General features: G+C 44.0%; 1 long non-coding RNA gene across 3 annotated transcripts; it reads left to right on the top strand.

The window, feature by feature from the left end:
- The first annotated feature begins 364 nt into the window (after positions 1-364).
- Positions 365-8,633, top strand: LOC121857550. Of its 3 annotated transcripts, XR_006087230.1 has the most exons (6): positions 365-497; positions 576-630; positions 1,249-1,332; positions 1,616-1,669; positions 5,793-5,879; positions 8,112-8,633. It is a non-coding gene; the product is annotated as an uncharacterized LOC121857550 (long non-coding RNA). The 3 variants fall into 3 exon arrangements; XR_006087229.1 differs by having other exon boundaries at positions 370-630; XR_006087231.1 differs by having other exon boundaries at positions 371-630; positions 8,143-8,633.
- Positions 8,634-11,501: the final 2,868 nt, after the last annotated feature.

The following is an 11,501-nucleotide window of genomic DNA, read 5'->3' as shown; positions in this document are numbered from 1 at the left end:
TCCCAACCACACACTCTTCCTCCTAACCACTCCCTTTTCCTCCCATCCACACCCTCTTCCTCCCATCCACATCCTTCCATCCACAAACACTACCTTCCATCCACACACCCAAAAGGTTGGGTGGATGGGAAGGGAGTTGGGATGGGTAGGTATGTGAGTTGGGTTGGAGGGGAGGTGGTGTAGGAGGAGGGTTTGGTGGGAGGGAGGGAGGGAGGGTTGGTGGGTGGGTGGGGGTGTTTGGGAGGGAGTGTTGGGTATAAGGAAAGGTGTGAGAGAGGGTGAGTGTATGGATGGGAGTGAGGGTGTGTGTGGGAGGTCCTCCCTTACACACACCCTCACTCCCATCCATACACTCACCCTCTCTCACACACCCAACCTCCCACCTTTAATGTGTGGGGATGGGACTAAGGTTTTCTCATTTCTTTCAGATTGTGCGCCTCCGAGGTGAACGTCTGACTGAAGTGAACTTGTGACTGGTCGAGAACTCCTCCAAACAGGTAAAGTACTTATGACAATATATAATGTCTATATGCAAGTATTTATGAATGTTATGTTTTAAACTTCTTGTATTCCAGGTTTGTTTGTGTGGCTGACTGTGGACCTACAAGGTTCTTCTTGGAGGTAATAAAGGTAAAGTTTTTCAAGTTATAGTTGATAGCACTAACAGCACCGTAGTTAGACGTAGAATGCACAGTAGTAACTCCGCCTTGTTCAGTCGAACATGCCGGTCCCAAGCCCGGATAAAGGAGGAGGGCTACTGCAGTGTTGTATCTACCATCGCCACCTAACAAACTTACATTATAAATTGTTCTGAAAAAAGTAATATGTTCTGTCAGCAACAGAGAAAAAAATTACTTGTGTACTGTACATTGTGTACTATGTTTTTATATCTTTGTAGATAGGTAATACAAAATAAAGAATTGAATATACAGTATATTTTTTATTTTCATATGTATACACTACACATTTATTGCAATATACAATAACAGTCCAGAAGTTGATAGAGAAATACAAAATATCCTTGGTCATATAGCCTGGTTTTATACCTGCACTGTCTAGGTACAGTATACATCAATTTACTGGCCATTCCTGCAGTCTTATGTTCTCTTAAACCTACTGTACATTACCAAATATTAGCACAGAAGAAAATCAGAGAAAACTTGTAATTATTGGCAACATCACTATATATTTCTCCTGTGTCCCTAGAAATCACATTACAGTACCACTACCATTATTATTTCTCTGCAGATACATCAGTGATGGTGAGGCCGTCACATTATCAGCCGTTGTGGATTTTTCAATTCAACCTTTATATTGCAGACTCCACATAAGGTGAGTTTATTTCACTAGACCTTAAGGTTTTTTAAAGTATCTTTTGTCAGGTTTTGGTCCTACACAAAATTTAGCTTTAGATAATAATGGAAGTCTTGTACTTTGTGAATAATTTTGGCCAGGTACAGTACATATATATATATTTCTAAATTTATCCAAGTGACCAAGTCTTTAGGGGTGGAGGGTGGGGGATGGGTGGAGGGGGATGGGTGGAGGGGGGTGGGGGGGGGTTCATAAGTTGTTTATTACAATTTTACAAGATTTTTTTCTTCTATATTTTCAGGTAAAACACTTCCATTCAGCAATTGGTGTGCAGTGTCCAGATTGTCAACATTTAGTAAGTAAAATTCTTACTGTACTTTACTTTCATTTACTGTATATATACAATACTTTCAAATTAATAGTATGTATGCAATCAAAAATGTTCTTTACGGTCATGGCCGATGAATTTCAAAATGAACACGAGATGCCCGTTCTCTCGGCAAGGTTGTCAAAATCCTTCGTCCGAGGCGTCTGTAACTTGGATGCATTATTTGTGCCATCTGTGGGTATCTAGTAGTTTTGATTACATGTACCCAATAGGGCATCACATGGGCATTAGTTTGTAACAGTTAACAATGAATGGCACTTTTATGTCAATTGGTGATAATTATATGTAATTAATGTATATATCATGTTCTAAGTTACCCAGAAGCCATCATGTGGGTGTATCCAAGTTGATCACCTTAGTTCATGTTTCAGGTATAGTTTACAGTTCTACTGTACTTGTGGTTTATTTAGATCATTATCATTCAACTTCGGAATATGAAACGTAAAGTTTATTCAATATTTATTCATTTATTTTATTATACACAGACATTGTTGGAGTACAAACCATTACAAACACCTCCCAGTGCAAGTTCCTCTACCAGTGCAAGTGCCTCTCCCGGTACAAATGCCTCTCCCGGTACAAACGCCTCCCCCGGTACAAACGCCTCCCCCGGTACAAACGCCTCCCCCGGTACAAACGCCTCCCCCGGTACAAACGCCATCCCTCAAGCCACCAGAGGCCTCCCCACACTGAACAACAATTACATATTACACTTAATTTTACAAACCACTAAGAGAAATGGATCCGTGCGAGATATTCAAACCTCTCACAATCCGTTTGATTGATGTCCGTGTATCTCGTTGTACACCTTGCTGATACTTCACCTGTGGACGAAAAATATATTAGAAAAAGGAAATTTTTTGCAGCCACAACAAAACTGTGACTACCACGATAGTTAATAATGCTACTGTACATAATGTATCTTGCTATTTTTAATACTGTGTGTGGCTTTAATCAAGGTTCACTCCTACAGTCTTGAATGCATTAGTACAGTACTTTAAATATTTTCTCAAGTTTTGCTAAATTATAAAAATATTTCGGTAATACTTAACTTTTACATTACACTATTCTTACAGTAGTGTACAGAACACCAATTCTGTTCTTTCTTAGTAAGGTGGTAGTCAAGGTGTGGGATGCTGGACAGTAGTGGTCACCTTGTTGTGTCTGGTCCATCTATCTTGTACACCAACCACCTGCAACATGATTATATTTGTTTTCAGATACTCTACATCTGAATTAATTAAGCTATTTTATATTACCAATACACAATATTGAGGTTAACTTGGACTGTATGTTCTTAAATGCACTATTTTAAGTACAGTTGGTCCTCATATTACGCGGTTAATGTAACCCGGAGGGTACCGCGGAAAGTGAGAAACGCGTAAAGTGAATAACATAACATATGGTCTTAATTGAAATGGAGTCCGGGCCGATCCCCAAACTCCACTTTTTGACGACACACAACTATGTTGTAGTAAAAATATTATCTTAACTTTATGATGGCATGCACACACAATTAATAATTAAGAGAAATATCAATAATATTAGGTTTTTTAACACTTACATTAGTAGAAAAGATGGCTGGGCACACGGGGATGGGCGGTTGGTTCCGAGGCAGAGGGCAGATTATTGGCCCTCACCTGTATCACTTGTATCAATTGTATCACTATCCACCACAGAGGCTTGCAGGGCCTCTTTGTCAAACCCCCCAAAGTTCATACAAGTCCATATCCTCACTATAATTATCACTATCACTGACTTGGGCCGGCTGTAGTGGGTGGCGGGTGAAGAACTGGTCATGTTTTGATGACTGGGCGACCTTGTGCGCACCATTTTCGCGCCTCTTACACAACATGGCGGGAGGTTTGGATCCAAAAATGGCGCGGCTTGCCAGCCGCTCTCCGCGTAATGGGGTTCACGACCGCGGAATGTGAAAATGTTAGGTTCTGGCAAGGCACCGCGTTAACGGTGAAACGCGTAATGCGGGACCGCGTAATATGAGGACCAACTGTAATATATCAAGTTTAGCTAAATTATATAAAAAAGGTTTCAGTAATACTTAACTTTTACATTACAGTACACTATTCTTACAGAAGTGTACAGAACACCAATTCTGTTCTTTCTTAGTAAGGTGGTAGTCAAGGTGTGGGATGCTAGACAGTAGTGGTCACCTTGTCGTGTCTGGTCCACCTATCTTGTACACCAACCACCTGCAACATGGTTATATTTGTTTTTAGATACTCTACATCTGAATTAATTAAGCTATTTTATATTACCAATACACAATATTGAGGTTAACTTGGACTGTATGTTCTTAAATGCACTATTTTAAGTAATATATCAAGTTTAGCTAAATTATATAAAAAAGGTTTCAGTAATACTTAACTTTTACATAACAGTACACTATTCTTACAGTAGTGTACACAACACCAATTCTGTTCTTTCTTAGTAAGGTGGTAGTCCTCAAGGTGTGGGATGCTGGACAGTCGTGGTCACCTTGTCGTGTCTGGTCCATCTATCTTGTACACCAACCACCTGCAACAGATTATATTTGTTTTTAGATACTCTAAATCTGAATTAATTAAGGTATTTTATATCACTACCAATACACAATATTGAGGTTGACTTGTACTGTATTCTTAAATGCACTATTTTAAGTAATATATCAAGTTTTGCTAAATTATATAAAAATGGTTTCGGTAATACTTAACTTTCACATTACACTATTCTTACAGTAGTGTACAGAACACCAATTCTGTTCTTTTTTAGTAAGGTGGTAGCCCTCAAGGTGTGGGATGCTGGACAGTAGTGGTCACCTTGTTGTGTCTGGTCCATCTATCTTGTACACCAACCACCTGCAACATGGTTTGGATTTAGATCAATCTTAATTAACCTTAATGTATTATTACCAATACACAACATTTACTCCAGAATTTCTTGGAATCTAAACTTGCATTCTTATATATATGTGATATATCCATACACTCAAACACCCTCCTATATCACCTTACACAGGAGCATTGTCCTTCCTCCTCACTTTTGGCTGCAGCAGTCTTCTCATAGGCATCATCCCCCACATGCCTTCATAGTACACGCTATTTTTTTGCATCACATTTTTAACATGCACTCCATTTACCATTGCTTGAGCACACCACCATCCATGCACAAGCGACCCTACCCCCACTGTACGAGCGCCCCCAGCCCCACTGTACGAGCGCCCCCAGCCCCACTGTACGAGCGCCCCCAGCCCCACTGTACGAGCGCCCCCAGCCCCACTGTACGAGCGCCCCCAGCCCCACTGTACAAGCGACCCTCCACTGTACAAGGCTCCCCTTCCACTGCCCAATGCTCCTCCTTTCCAACCCTTCACACAAAGCAAGTCCCTCCTCTCGAGTCTTACTTCCAGTAGTTTTTGGGGATGGCCATACTAAGATACATAAGTAACTTATCTGAGGAGGCTGAAGTAACATGCTGGGTGTTGCATCTTGCTCAAGGTGTCGGTCACTTCCTCTACACTGGCATTCACATACGTCAGCTGTCACCTGCAACATGTTTAAAGTTGTAATTTATGTACAATGAAGATTAAACATACAATTTCCATCTACCACCAGACTACATGTACTTATACTGTCCCCAAATGTTTACTTAAATACCTTATCTACAAAAGATCTTATTTTAAGTTGCATTAGTGTTTTAGTTTTCTTAATACCTCAACAACTAACATTTACCACAACAATAGTATAGCCAATCATAACAAGCCTTCATCACCAATACTGCTACACTACTAAATCTCTCCACACTGAATCCTCCCTCCCTTCCTTCCTCCCACCCCTCAAGCCCCCCTTAGGTGTTCCCCTTGACAACTTGGTCACATTTAGCTTGAATGAAAAACTTTACCAACACACCCAACTTATAGTATACACCTGCTCACCCCATATGCCAATACACAAGCCATATAGTCCCCCTACCCTGATTACAACAAGCCACACAATGTTTAATGATTTCACAAGTCCCACAAGCTTCCCTTGCCTAAATAAAACTCAGTAAGTTGACTTTACCTGTTCTGGCATTTTAAGTTATTTCTCCTTAGGTTCAGTATGATGTTACTTCTGGCCAGCTTAACCTGAGGAGAAAGTCAGTACAGTACACGATTAGATTTTGAAAAGGAAACTGCAAAGTACACAAGCTATTGATTTTTAATAATTTAAACAAGTGAAATTTTTTTAGCTTAACTTTCTGAATTCATGATCAGTTAACTTGTGGCAAATTTTAAGTTACATTCTTTAATATATTTCTTATCCAATATATAAACTATATAATAGGTAACTTAATATTAATTTGGGTTAGTCTAGATTAGTTACATTTAATCTATGTTAGGCTGATAAGTTTAGTTAATTTGTTAGTTAAAACCCACCTACTAACAACCAGCTTTACTTACTATTAATCACATTACTACCACTAATGCTCACTAATACTGTAACTAATTGGCACTTAGTCCTGTACATTTTTATAGCACTTTATTAAGCTTTCCCAAATCTCTACAGCTAATCTTAATTTGACTCCCAGCTCAGTCTATCTAGATACAGCTCTCCAGAGCCCGTTGTAAAATTGCAGTTTCGTCCAATATGCCCTCGTAGTTTAGAAATTCGTTTATCCTATGTATTTTGGGTCGATTCAATGGAATTTGACCTTTATTTCCAGGGGAAAGCACCTCTTTAGAATTATATCCCCCCCCCCCAAAAGCATGGAAATCTTTAAAACTCCTTTTTGACATTCTTTGCTCCCTGGTTGAAATGGTGTAAGAAATACTCCGATAAGGAGATCTAAAGGTTGGGGATGGTTAAAAGTCAGGTGTGTACTGGCCGAAACTGCAATAATACCGAGCCCTCCAACACACACACACACACACAGTCCTCCAACACACACACACAGTCCTCCAACACACAGTCCTCCAACACACACAGTCCTCCAACACACACAGTCCTCCAACACACACACACAGTCCTCCAACACACACACACACACACAGTCCTCACACACACACACACACACACAGTCCTCACACACACACACACAGTCCTCCAACACACACACACAGTCCTTCAACACACACACACACACACACAGAGTCTCAACACACACACAGTCCTTCACACACACACACACACACACAGTCTCCACACACACACAGTCCTCCAACACACACACACACACACACACAGTCCTCCAACACACACACACACACACACAGTCCTCCAACACACACACACACACACACAGTCCTCCAACACACACACACACACACACACACACACACACAGTCCTCCAAAACACACACACACACACAGGTCCTCCACACACACACAGTCCTCCATACACACACACACACACACACACACACACACACACAGTCCTCCACACACACACACACACACACAGTCCTCCCACACCCACGGTCCTCCACACACACACACACAGTTTTCAGAGCCCTCAACACACACACACAGTCATCCAACACACACACACACACACACACACACACACAGTCCTCCAATGCGCACACACACACACCCTGCAGCCTTTGGGAGTCCTCCGCACACACACGGTCCTCCAACACACACACACACCCACAGTCCTCCAACACACCCACAGTCCTCCAACACACACACACCCCACAGTCCTCCACACACACACACACACACACACACACACACACACACACACAGTTTTCCAGACCCTCAACACACACAGTCCTCCAACACACACAGTTTTCCAGAGCCCCCCAACACACACAGTCTCCAACACACACAGACAGTCCTCCAGCGAACACACACACACACAGTCCTCCAACGCACACACACGCACGCACACACACACACACACACACAGTCCTCCAACACACACACACACACACCCACAGTCCTCCAACACACCCACAGTCCTCCAACACACCCACACACAGTTTTCCAGAGCCGTCCAACACACCCACAGTCCTCCAACACACACACACACAGCCCTCCAACACACACACACAGTCCTCCAACGCGCACACACAGTCCTCCAACATGCACAGTCAGCCAGGTCCCACACACACACCCTCCACTGCCCAGTGTAGGAGCACAGTGTTGAGTGGTTTATGGGCTGACCATAATAGCTAAGATAATATATAAGTAACTTAACTGATGAGGCTGAAGTAACATGCTGGGTGTTAAGTCTTGCTCAAGGTTCTGTCACTTCCCCATTGGCCTTCAAGTACACCAGCTGTCACCTGCAACATGTTTAAAGTTGTAATTTACGTAGAATGAAAATTAAACTTGCAACTTCCATCTACCACTACACCACGTGTACTCACTGTCCCCAACTGTTTACATAAACCATTACCTCCACACTAAAACTATAGCATTTTTAGATCTCATGGTGTTGTCCCGACCTCCGTAAAGTGTCATTAATGCAAGAACGAATGTAAGTGTCGCCAAGACCAACACATGTGGTAACTCCAACGAGAACCAGGCCAATAAGGTAAGAAATAAGGGATTCCAACATATGGCGAGAGTCGGTTAGATTAGGTCCGGTTTATGTTTTTATAGGGTTTTTTTTTTTTGCATTTTTCATTCGCCGAGCCAATATTTTTTTCGGGAAACACCTCACCAAAAAAATTATATACAAAAACGACCAATTTCCGACGGAAATGGAGGTCATAACCGATCTAAACACAAATACGCTAAAAATATTTTGTTTTACTTTCTAATTGTTGTGTGCACATACAAATGGACCTTTTGTCACCAGGAGACAACCAAGGAACCTCCAGGTTACGTTACGTTGTTAGGTTAGTTATGGTGCTTTTTGGTTGTTGACCAATGGGTTTTTCCGATTGTAAAATCCATGGTTGTCCACTTTTAAAAAATTACCAGGAACCTTAATGTTACGGGATTTAATATATTCTGTATTCTGAAACGTCTCGCCCTCTAGCCTAGCCAAGCCTAGCCTAGCCTAGCCCCGCCTCGGCCTAGCCCCTCCCGGCTCCTCGCCCCACCCGGCTACCCGGCTCGGCTCCCCGCCCCGCCTCCCTTGCCCGGCTCCCCGCCCCGCCCCAGACGGCTCCCTCCCTCCCTCGCCCGGCTCCCTACCTCGCCTCACAAGCGGCTCCCTACCTCCCCTCCCACCTTGCCCGGCTCCCCTCACCTGCACCTCACCTTGCCCGGCTCCCCACCTCACCTCCTTGAATCTCCCTCCGCCTCGCCCGGCTCCCTACCCTAGCCTCACCTTGCCCGGCTCCCTCACCCCTAGCCCCTCACCTTGCCCGGCTCCCTACCTCCCACCTCCACCTTGCCCGGCTCCCTCCTCGCCTCCTTGTCTCCTCCCCTCACCCCCGCCCGCCTCACAAGCCAGGCTCCAACCTTGCCTCACCGCCCGGCTCCTACCTCGCCTCACCTTGGCTCCCTACCTCGCCTCACCCCTTCGGCTCCTACCTCGCCTCACCCCACCCGGCTCCCCTCGCCTCACCTTCCCCGGCTCCTACACTCGCCTCCCTGCCCCGGCTCCCTACCTCTCCCGCCTCACCTTGCCCGGCTCCTACCTCGCCTCCTTGCCCGCTCCTCCCTCCCTCGCCTCCCTTCAAATGCTCCTTCCCTCACCCCGCCCCGCCTCACCAAGCCAGGCTCCCTACCTTGCCTCACCGCCCGGCTCCCTACCTCGCCTCACCCCGCCCGGCTCCCCACCTCGCCTCACCCTTGACTCCCCTACCTCCTCCCACCCCTTGGCTCCCCTACCTCGCCTCACCCCGCCCGGCTCCCTACCTCGCCTCACCGCCCGGCTCCCTACCTCGCCTCACCTTGGCTCTACCTCCTTGCCCAGGCTCCTACCTCCTCACCTTGCTTGGCTCCCTACCTCACCCTCACCTTGCTGGCTCCCTGTCTTGGCTCCCTCCCTCTCCTTGGCTCCCTACCCCTAGCCTCACCTTGCCCAGCTCCTACCAAAGCCTCACCTTGCCCGGCTCCTACCTAGCCTCCTTGGCTCCCTACCTCACCTCACCTTGCCCGGCTCCCTCCCTCGCCTCGCCCCGATAGCTCCCTCCCTCGCCTCGCCCCGATAGCTCCCTCCCTCGCCTCGCCCCGATAGCTCCCTCCCTCGCCTCACCCCGCCCGGCTAGAACCCGTAATAAATTGTTTCAACTCCCAGAAATCGTAGCTAAAGAGTAAGCAAAGAACTAGCCAGTAAAAATACATCTTAATTCCGCAAAAAATACTTCTATTTGTGTTAAATCTAGTGAATGCGGCGCAGTTGCCAATGGTGAATACAGTGGTGGTGATGAACTGCGCAGTTGTTGAGTTATGACCACCCGGCTCCCCCATAAGTGTGTTGGGCTTCGAAGCAAGAAATAAAAAATAAATAAAACGGTAATCTAACCCAATCTGGTCATTGTACTCACTTACTGGTTAATTATTACCTAAATACTGATGAACGGTTTACCCTCGTTACTCACTACCGGCTCATAGTTTAGGCTCGTTTGTCATGACTCATTTGGCGGTATATTTGCCTAAAACATTAAGAAATTACTGGTTAGACGTTAGAGAGCCACTTAATATAATACTAATGTATTTGTTTAAGCTGCACAGTAGGTACCATGGGCCTTAGAGCCCAGTGAAACTTGGGGATACGACCCTATGAACTGTAACAACCGGCCGGCAAGTTTTGGACTTAAATCAGCATTTATTACGCCATAATTAAGTATATTAAACACTACCCAAAAGAATAACCATTTCTCTTGGCCATTTTGACTGTAGGCAGTCGGGCAAAAAATGTACACGTATATAAAGGAGACTAGAGGAGCGGCGCTTACCTGCCTGTCAGCTGCAGTCAGTGAGTGGCGAGTGGTCGGTGAGGAAAGGGACGAAGGCCAGTTAGTCGAGGCCTTATATGTCAAGGTTCACAGTGACGTCACGAAGCTTCACTGAATCATTTTTTTGCTTCATTGAAGCATTTGAAGCTTCGAACTTGTATATACGTTAAAATACGTAAAAACGTCAAATTTGTGGCCCGATTTAACTTTTCATTAACTTTAAGGGAATAATACAACGAAAACAGTGTCCCAGAAGGAAAAGAAAAGCAAAAACAAAGCCAAACGGCTCTGTGAGCGGCAGTTTTTGGAGTAACTATTATATTTAATCACAGAAAACGGAGCAGATATTTAATCATAGAAAACGGAGGAGGAGTAACTATTATATTTAATCACAAAATGGAGGGGTAACTATTATATTTAATCACAAAATGGAGGGGTAACTATTATATTTAATCACAAAATGGAGGGGTAACTATTATATTTAATCACAAAATGGAGGGGTAACTATTATATTTAATCACAAAATGGAGGGGTAACTATTATATTTAATCACAAAACGGAGGGGTAACTATTATATTTAATCACACAAAACGGAGCAGGGGTAACTATTATATTTAATCAGTGTTCAGTCGCAGCCAATATATTAAATATTGACCTCATAGATAATTTTTCTATTCAACTTGTTTATATGTTGAGAGTCTCGGTCTGTCCTTCACTGCCGCCAACAGTAGTGAAGTAGTTGGGTTGGTTGGTGATACAGAGATGAACCATTAGCTCAGAGGTTAAGAGTACTGCTTACTGTTCATGGTGGTCATATACTCCTATTGGTATTATTTCTGGTTATGTGTGTATTCTTAGCCCTTATCAGCCCCTTTAACAAGAGTTTTATTGTGTATATAATGTGCTTTATTTATTAACAGCTTTTAGGAGAATTACAATATTGAAAACGATCGTATTTTT

Source organism: Homarus americanus, unplaced genomic scaffold (genome assembly GCF_018991925.1).
Source record: "Homarus americanus isolate GMGI-L3 unplaced genomic scaffold, GMGI_Hamer_2.0 scaffold19065, whole genome shotgun sequence".
Taxonomy (NCBI): domain Eukaryota; kingdom Metazoa; phylum Arthropoda; class Malacostraca; order Decapoda; family Nephropidae; genus Homarus; species Homarus americanus.
The sequence above is the reverse complement of the archived record's forward strand: the minus strand, read 5'-3'. Positions and strand labels throughout refer to the sequence as shown.